Below are 10,359 nucleotides of genomic sequence, written 5' to 3'. Positions count from 1 at the left end.
AATGGAAGTGAATGTCAATGAGACAAAAGTATCTCTGCTTTCTGCCACAGCAACCAGGAAGATCCAGGTAGGTGCTACTCAGTCAGAATGAAGATGAAATTCCAGTGGGAACAAAACCCTCAGATGGTTCATAATGGATGTGTCATATAAAATAAAGCAATCTTTGTGGAATTAAGCTACGTCAAGAAGGTTATTTATTTTTTCAACACCAAATAGTTTTTCTGACTAATGTTTTACTCCTTTGTCAACACAGAAATTTGACAAGAGGGTATCTAGGTCTTATATTTTTAATAAAGCAGTTATACTCTAACCTGAACTGCTTACTTGGAGATTTTAAATATACATACTTTAATAGTTTTCACAAGAAAGTACAGGTAATGGTGACATTTTTCCTGATCCATAGCTGTGTGGAAATCTGTATCATCTTATTAAACTAGCAGTGATCTTGGACTTGAAATTGCTAGTGGAGGTGAAACTGGCCTTGTGTTAATCAGGTGTCTATTTGGAGCAAAAGACAGAAAATATTCTGGCAGATTTTCAGAAGCACCATGAGTAATCATATCAATAACACCATGTTCATTCAAATGCCCTCTATTCTAGAACAGAGAGCTTTAATGGGTGGATGATTTAATTCTGCTTATTAGCTGATCCTTGGGATGTTTGAGATGTTAAAAGTAGCTTGGCTTCGAGACTCTGGTTACAGTCCATTAGTTGCCTTCATTTTTCCTCTCATAAAAGTGACATATTTGAAACATTTAAATAGCATGTTTCATCTGCAATTCCTGGTCTTGCCCACCCGTTCCTGGAATTTCAGCTTGCAGAGTTTTTAAATTTCCTAATAACAGTGACCTTCTGTCAGTGTTTACAATACTTGGATAGTGAACGTAGATTGGGTATCCAAGCTCCAGGAATTCTGTCATTCATAGGTAAGAGACTTTAATCAACCCCAGAGAACAGCCATACACATACTTTCCAAATACAAGAAAAGAATTAAGTACTATATATATATCACATCTATATATATGTATATATATATATATATCTGTATCTATAATCTATATATCTGTATCTGTAGATCCCACATCTCCTTTAGCCAAACATTTATTGATGGACTGGACCCTTGGGTTGTTTCCAGACCTAAGCTATTGTAATAATGCTGTAATAAATATAGGGGTGCTTACATCTTTTTGAATTTGTGTTTTTATTTTCTGTGTAAATACACAGTAATGGAATCACTGGATCATATGGTAATTCTATTTTTAATTTTTTGAGGAACCTCCATACTCTTCTGTCAGTGACTATACCCATTTGCATTCCCATTACTAGTAAAAGGGTTCCCTTTTCTCCACACTTATTTCTGTGTGTCTTTGTGTTTTGTTTGTTTTTTGTTTTTTTTTTTTAGCCATTCTAGCAGGTGTAATGTTATATCTCTTTGTGATTTTAATTTGCATTTCCCTTATGATTAGGTATGTTGAGCATCTTTTCATGTGTCTATTGGCCATCTGAATGTTTTCTTTGTAAACATGTCTATTCAGGACCTCTTCCCATATTTTATTGGAGTTTTTGGGTTGTATAAGTTCTTTATTTTGGATATTAACTCCTTATCAGATTTATATTTGCAAATATCTTCTTCTATTACTAGGTTGCTGTTTTGTTTTGTTGATGGCTTTCTTTGCTTTGCAAAAGCTTTTTATTTTGCTATAGTTCCAATTGTTTAATTTTGTTTTTGTTTATCTTGCCTGAGGACACATATCTAGAAAAAATGTTTCTACTCCCAATACCAAAGAAATTACTGCATATGTTTCTTCTACAAGTTTTGTGGTTTCCAGTATCACATGAAGATCTTCAATCTATTTTTTTAATGTTTATTTATTTTTCATGAGAGTCAGAGAGAGACAGAGAGAGGCAGAGGCAGAGGCAGAAGCAGGCTCCCCGACTAGCAGGGAGCCTGATGCGGGACTCGATCCCAGGACCCCGGGATCATGACTTGAGCCAAAGGCAGATGCTTAACCATCTCAGCCACCCAGGCACCCGATCTTTAATCAATTTTGAGTTTATTTTTTCTGTATGGTGTAAGAAAGTGGTCCAGCTTTTTTGGGTGGTGCTGTCAAACTTTCCCAGCACCATTCATTGAAGAGAGTGTCTGTTCCCCATTGTATATTATTGCCTTTTTAATCGTAGATTAATTGACCATATCAAGACAGGTTCATTTCTGGTCTCTCTATTTTGTTCTGTTGATCTATGCATCCATATTTGTGCCAATGCCATGCTGGTTTGATTATTATAGCATTTTAGTATATTTTGAAATCTTTAATTGTGATACTTTCAGCTTTGTTCTTCTTTCTCAAGATGGCTTTGGCTATTCAAGATTTTTTATGGTTTCATAAAAATGTTAGTATTATTTGTTATAGTTTTATGAAAAAAAATTTTTTTTTGGAAACTGGATATCTTTTTTTTTATTCTTATGTTAATCCCCATACATTACATCATTAGTTTTAGATGAAGTGTTCCATGATTCATTGTTTGTGCATAACACCCAGTGCTCCATGCAGAATGTGCCCTCCTCAATACCCACCACCAGGCTAACCCATCCTCCCACCTCCCTCCCCTCTAGAACCCTCAGTTTGTTTTTCAGAGTCCATCGTCTCTCATGAGTCGTCTACCCCTCCGATTTCCCCGCTTCATTCTACCCCTCCCGCTACCTTCTTCTTCTTTTTTTTCTTAACATGTATTGCATTATTTGTTTCAGAGGTGCAGATCTGAGATTCAACAGTCTTGCACAATTCACAGCGCTTACCAGAGCACATACCCTCCCCAGTGTCTATCACCCAGTCACCCCATCCCTCCCACCCCACCCCCCACTCCAGCAACCCTCAGTTTGTTTCCTGCAATTAAGAATTCCTCATATCAGTGAGATCATATGATACATGTCTTTCTCTGTTTGACTTATTTCACTCAACATAATACCCTCCAGTTCCATCCACGTCGTTGCAAATGGCAAGATCTCATTCCTTTTGATGGCTGCATAATATTCCATTGTATATATATACCACCTCTTCTTTATCCATTCATCTGTCGATGGACATCTTGGCTCTTTCCACAGTTTGGTTATTGTGGACATTGCTGCTATAAACATTGGGGTGCACGTACCCCTTCAGATCCCTACTTCTGTATCTTTGGGGTAAACACCCAGTAGTGAAATTGCTGGATCATAGGGTAGCTCTATTTTCAACTTTTTGAGGACCCTCCATACAGTTTTCCAGAGTGGCTGCACCAGTTTGCATTCCCACCAACAGTGTAGGAGGGTTCCCCTTTCTCCGTATCCTTGCCAACATCTGTCGTTTCCTGACTTGTTAATTTTAGCCATTCTGACTGGTGTGAGGTGGTATCTCATTGAGTTTTTGATTTGGATTTCCCTGATGCCGAGCAATATTGAGCACTTTTTCATGTGTCTGTTGGCCATTTGGATGTCTTCTTTGGAAAAATGTCTGTTCCTGTCTTCTGCCCATTTCTTGATTGGATTCTTTGTTCTTTGGGTGTTGAGTTTGATGAGTTCTTTATAGATTTTGGATACTAGCCCTTTATCTGATATGTCATTTGCAAATATCTTCTCCCATTCTGTCAGTTGTCTTTTGGTTTTGTTGACTGTTTCCTTTGCTTTGCAAAAGATTTTATCTTGATGAAATCCCAATAGTTCATTTTTGCCTTGCGTCCCTTGCCTTTGGCGATGTTTCTAGGAAGAAGTTGCTGCGACTGAGGTCAAAAAGGTTGCTGCCTGTGTTCTCCTTTAGGATTTGGATGGACTCCTGTCTCACATTGAGGTCTTTCAACCATTTGGAGTCTATTTTTGTGTGTGGTGTAAGGAAATGGTCCAGTTTCATTCTTCTGCATGTGGCTATCCAATTTTATCAACACCATTTGTTGAAGAGACTGTCTTTGTTCCATTGGACATTCTTTCCTGCTTTGTCAAAGATGAGTTGACCATACAGTTGAGGGTCCATTTCTGGGCTCTCTATTCTGTTCCATTGATCTATGTGTCTGTTTTTGTGCCAGTACCATGCTGTCTTGATGATGACAGGTTTGTAATAGAGCTGGAAGTTCGGAATTGTGATGCCGCTGGCTTTGCTTTTCTTTTTCAACATTTCTCTGGCTATGTGGGGTCTTTTCTGGTTCCATACAAATTTTAGGATGATTTGTTCCATTTCTTTGAAAAAAGTGGATGGTATTTTGATGGGGATTTCATTGAATATGTGGATTGCTCTAGGTAGCATTGACATCTTCACAATATTTATTCTTCCAATCCATGAGCATGGAACATTTTTCCATTTCTTTGTGTCTTCCTCAATTTCTTTCATGAGTATTTTATAGTTTTCTGAGTACAGCTTCTTTGTCTCTTTGGTTAGATTTATTCCTAGGTATCTTATGGTTTGGGGTGCAATTGTAAATGGGATCGACTCCTTAATTTCTCTTTCTTCTGTCTTGTTGGTGTATAGGAATGCCACTGACTTCTGTGCATTGATTTTATATCCTGCCACTTTACTGAATTCCTGTATGAGTTCTAGCAGCTTTGGGGTGGAGTCTTTGGGGTTTTCCACATAAAGTGTCATATCATCTGTAAAGAGTGAGAGTTTGACTTCTTCTTTGCCAATTTGGATGCCTTTGATTTCTTTTTGTTGTCTGATTGCTGTGGCTAGGACTTCCAATACTATGTTGAATAGCAGTGGTGATAGTGGACATCCCTGCCGCGTTCCTGACCTCAGGGGGAAAGCTCTCAGTTTTTCCCCATTGAGAATGATATTTGCTGTAGGTTTTTCATAGATGGCTTTTATGATATTGAGGTATGTACCCTCGATCCCTATACTCTGAAGAGTTTTGATCAAGAACGGATGCTGTACTTTGTCAAAAGCTTTTTCTGCATCTATTGAGAGGATCTTATGATTCTTGTTCTTTCTTTTGTTAATGTATTGTATCACGTTGATTGATTTGCAGATGTTGAACCAACCTTGCAGCCCAGGGATAAATCCCACTTGGTCATGGTGAATAATCCTTTTAATGTACTGTTGGATCCTATTGGCTAGTATTTTGGTGAGAATTTTTGCATCCATGTTCATCAGGGATATTGGTCTGTCATTCTCTTATTTGATGGGGTCTTTCTCTGGTTTTGGGATCAAGGTAATGCTGGCCTCATAAAATGAGTTTGGAAGTTTTCCTTCCATTTCTATTTTTTGGAACAGTTTCAGAAGAATAGGTATTAATTCTTCTTGAAATATTTGGTAGAATTCCCCTGGGAAGCCATCTGGCCCTGGGCTTTTGTTTTTTGGGAGATTTTTGATGACTGCTTCAATTTCTTCAGTGGTTGTAGGTCTGTTCAGGTTTTCTATTTCATCCTGGTTCAGTTTTGGTGGTTGATACATCTCTAGGAATGCATCCATTTCTTCCAGGTTATCTAATTTGCTGGCATAGAGTTGCTCATAATATGTTCTTACAATTGTTTGTATTTATTTGGTGTTGGTTGTGATCGCTCCCCTTTCATTCATGATTTCGTTGATTTGGGTCATTTCTCTTCTCTTTTTGATAAGTCTGGCCAGGGGTTTATCAATCTTGTTAATTCTTTCAAAGAACCACCTCCTAGTTTCATTGATCTGTTCTACTATTCTTTTAGTTTCTATTTCATTGATTTCTGCTCTGATCTTTATGATTTCTCTTCTCCTGCTGGGTTTAGGCTTTCTTTGCTGTTCTTTCTCCAGCTCCTCTAGGTGTAGGGTTAGGTTGTGTACTTAAGACCTTTCTTGTTTCTTGAGAAAGGCTTGTATTGCTATATACTTTCCTCTTAGGACTGCCTTTGCTGCATCCCAAAGATTTTGAACAGTTGTGTTTTCATTTTCATTTGTTTCCATGTATTTTTTTTTTTAATTCTTCTTTAATTTCCTGGTTGACCCATTCATTCTTCAGTAGGATGCTCTTTAGCGTCCAGGTATTTGAGTTCTTTCCGACTTTCCTCTTGTGACTGAGTTCTAGTTTCAAAGCATTGTGGTCTGAAAATAGGCAGGGAATGATCCCAATCTTTTGGTACCAGTTGAGACCTGATTTATGACCTAGGATGTGATCTATTATGGAGAATGTTCCATGGGCACTAGAGAAGAATGTGTATTCCGTTGCTTTGGGGTGGAATGCTCTGAATATGTCTGTGAAGTCCATTTGGTCCAGTGTGTCATTTAAAGTCTTTATTTCCTTGTTGATCTTTAGCTTAGACGATCTGTCCATTTCAGTGAGGGGGGTGTTAAAGTCCCCCACTATTATTGTATTGTTGTCGATGTGTTTCTTTGCTTTTGTTATTAATTGCCTTATATAATTGGCTGCTCCCATGTTAAGGGCATAGATATTTACAACTGTTAGATCTTCTTGTTGGATAGATTCTTTAAGTAGGATATAATGTCCTTCCTCATCTCTTTTTACAGTCTTTGGTTTAAAATCTAATTTGTCTGATATAAGGATTGCCACCCCAGCTTTCTTTTGGTGTCCATTAGCATGGTAAATGGTTTTCCACCCCCTCACTTTCAATCTGGGGGTGTCTTTGGTTCTAAAATGAGTCTCTGGCAGACAGCATATCGATGGGTCTTGTTTTTTAATCCAGTCTGATACCCTTTGTCTTTTGATTGGGGCATTTAGCCCATTTACATTCAGGGTAACTATTGAAAGATATGAATTTAGTGCCATTGTATTGCCTGTAAGGTAACAGTTACTGTATATTGTCTGTGTTCCTTTTTCGTCTATGTTGCTTTTAGGCTCTCTCTTTGCTTAGATGACCCCTTTCAAGATTTCCTGTAGGACTGGTTTTGTGTTTGCAAATTCCTTCAGTTTTTGTTTGTCCTGGAAGCTTTTTATCTCTCCTTCAATTTTCAATGACAGCCTAGCTGGATAGAGTATTCTTGGCTGCATATTTTTCTCATTTAGTGCTCTGAATATATCCTGCCAGTCCTTTCTGGCCTGCCAGGTCTCTGTGGATAGGTCTGTTGCCAATCTAATATTTCTACCCTTGTAGGTTACATATCTCTTCTCCCGAGCTGCTTTCAGGATTTTCTCTTTGTCTATGAGACTCATAGGTTTTACTATTAGATGTCGGGGTGTTGACCTATTTTTATTGATTTTGAGAGGGGTTCTCTGTGGTTCCTGGATTTTCATGCCTGTTTCCTTCCCCAAATTAGGGAAGTTCTCTGCTATAATTTGCTCCATTATACCTTCTGCCCCTCTCTCTCTTTCTTCTTCTTCTGGGATCCCAATTATTCTAATGTTGTTTCGTCTTATGGTATCGCTTATCTCTCGAATTCTGCCCTCGTGATCCAATAGTTGTTTATCTCTCTTTTTCTCAGCTTCTTTATTTTCCATCATTTCATCTTCTATATTACTGATTCTCTCTTCCGCCTCATTTATCCTAGCCGTTAGCGCCCCCATTTTTTATTGCACCTCATTAATAGTCTTTTTGATTTCGACTTGGTTGGATTTTAGTTCTTTTACTTCTCCAGAAAGGGTTTCTCTAAAAACTTCCATGCTTTTCTCAAGCCCAGCTAGTATCTTTAAAGTGATGATTCTGAACTCTAGATCTGACATCGTACTAATGTCCGTATTGAGTAGGTCCCTGGCAGTCAGTACTACCTTTTGTTCTTTTGGTGAGGTGATTTTTTTCCATCTTGTCATTTTGTGCAGAGGAGAATAGATTAATGAGGGAACAAAATGCTAGCAGAGTAACAACATCCCCAGAAAATATACTCTAATCAGAAAAGACCTGAGACAGTGGGAAAAGAAAGGGAAAGAGAGAAAAAAGAAAAAGAAAAAAAGGAAAAAGAGAAAGAGAAAGATAAAAACAAAAACAAACAAAACAAAACAACAACAAAAACAAAAAACCAGAATGTGATCAAATATGATCAGGGTGGTATATAGATCAGTGCCACACACTAGATTTGGGGTGTATTTTGGTCTGTTAGAAGAAAGTGCCTCCCAAAATTTTAAAGAAAGAAAAACTTATATATGTACAAAAATAAGGGTTGATATGATGAAGGGATGGAATATGACTGTAAAGATCGAAATTATAAAAAATTTTATAAAAGGAATTGATAAGAATTTGTTTGAAAAAAGAAAGAAGAGGATTTAAAAAAAGAAAAAAAAGAAAAAAAAGGGAGAGGATGTGATCAGGCAGGGGAATAGAAAACACCATATACTAGAGATTTAGGGTATATTTTAATCTGTTAGAAGAAACTATCTCAAAATTTTAATGAGAGAACAACTTATATATATAAGCCAAAAATATGGGTAACTACTATGAAGGGATAGAATATGACTCTAAAAATGAAAAATATTTTTTTTTTTAAAAAAGGGATTGATAACATGTTGGTTGAAAAAGGGAAAAAGAAAAATTCAAAATGAAAAAAAGACAGTTAAAAAAAATTAACTTTGAAAGACTAAAGAATCATGGTAAAAAAAGCCATGAATTCTATTTGCAGTATTCCCCTAGCGCTGGAGTTCTGCCGTTCTCATTGATCGGTAAACTTGGTCTTGGCTGGCTGTTCTCGCTGATCTTCTGGGGAGGGGCCTGTTGCCGTGGTTTCCAAATGTCTCTGCCGGAGGCGGAATAGCCCCGCCCTTGCCCCCTCCCGACTAAGTAATCTGCTCGGGTTTGCTCTCCGGGGCTTTTGTTCCCTGCGAGCTTTCCGTACAGCTTTGGAGGCGGAGAGTGAAAATGGTGGCCTCCCAATCTCCACCCCGAGGAGCCAAGAACTCGGGGTCCCGCTCCTCAGTTAGCCCCCAGAGAAAAGCCATCAGTCACTCCCGTCTCCCCGGTCTCCGGCCGCACTCCGTGCTCACCTGGCCTGTGACTGGGTGTTTCTCTCTCTGGCACCCGACCCCGGGTGGAGTCTCCAAACCCAGCAGATCCCTGCTTTGCACTCCTGCGCGGCTCCTCCCGGGGGAGGAAGGGGAGTCTCCCCGGATCTGCCGCTTGTTGGGTCCCTGCTGGAGGAGCAGGGGCCCGACTGGACCGCGGATCACGGTTTATGGCTACCCCGAGCTGAGAGTCCGCGACTGGGCTCTGCCTCTGCAGCTGGCTTCCCTGCTCCGTTACCTGGGAGCTCTGCCGCACTCAGGCACCCCCGGTCTTTCTGTGACCCCGAGGGTCCCGAGACCACACTGTCCCGGAGGGTTCCACCCCCCGCTTGGCCACCAGGGTGACGTCCCTCGGCGGAGCAGACTTTTAAAAGTTCCGATTTTGTGCTCCGCGGCTCTATCACTTGCCAGAAGCGGCCGACGGAGGCCCTCCCCCGCCGTCTATCCTCCCAAATATCGCCTCGGATTCACTTCTCCGCACGTCCTACCTTCCAGAAAGTGGTCGCTTTTCTGATGAGAGAGTTGTTCCTCTTCTTTTCTTCCATCTCCTGTTGAGTTTGTAGGTGTTCAGATTGGTTTGATCCCTATCCAGCTGAATTCCTGAGAGGAGACGAAATCCAGGTCTCCTACTCCTCCGCCATCTTGCTCTGCCCCCTCCTGTTTTTTTTTTTAAACTTGTGAATGTTGACATTTCTTTTATTTTTTTATTATTATGTTATGTTAATCACCATACATTACATCATTAATTTTTGATGTAGTGTTCCATGATTCATTGTTTGCATATAAAACCCAGTGCTCCATGCAGAACGTGCCCTATTAAATACCCATCACCAGGCTAACCCATGCCCCCACCCCCACCCCTCTAGAACCCTCAGTTTGTTTCTCAGAATCCATAGTCTCATGGTTCATCTCCCCCTCCGATTTCCCCCCTTCATTCTTCCCCTGCTGCCATCTTCTTCTCCTTCTTCTTTTTTTGTATTTTTAAAGGGATTGAAATAAATCTGTAGATTGTTTTAGGTAGTATGGACATTTTAACAATATGGATTCTCTCAACCCATGAGCATGGAATATCTTTCCATTTATGTCTTTAGTTTTTGTAATCAATGTTTTATAGTTTTCAGAGTACACTTTCATCTCCTTGGTTAAGTTTATTTTTAGGTAAATTCTTGTTGATGCATGGGCAAATACAAATTTCTTAATTTATCTTTCTGCTAATTATTAGTGCATAGAAATGCAACAGATTTCTGTCTATTAATTTGGTATCCAGGGAATTTACTAAATTTATTTATCAGTTCCAGTAGTTTTTTTGGTGAAGTCTTAAGGGCTTTCGATATGTAGCATTATGTTATCTGTCAATAGTGACAGCTTTCCTTCTTCTGAATTTGGATGCCTTTTATTTCTCTATCTTGTCTGACTGCTGTGGCTGGAGTTCTAGTATTATACTGAAAAAAGTGGTGAGAATGAACATCCTTGCTTTGTTGC

Source organism: Mirounga angustirostris, unplaced genomic scaffold, assembly GCF_029215605.1.
Source record: "Mirounga angustirostris isolate CCGP_5_RB_7025 unplaced genomic scaffold, mMirAng1.0.hap1 SCAF_7, whole genome shotgun sequence".
Lineage (NCBI taxonomy): Eukaryota > Metazoa > Chordata > Mammalia > Carnivora > Phocidae > Mirounga > Mirounga angustirostris.
Note: the sequence above shows the minus strand (reverse complement) of the source record.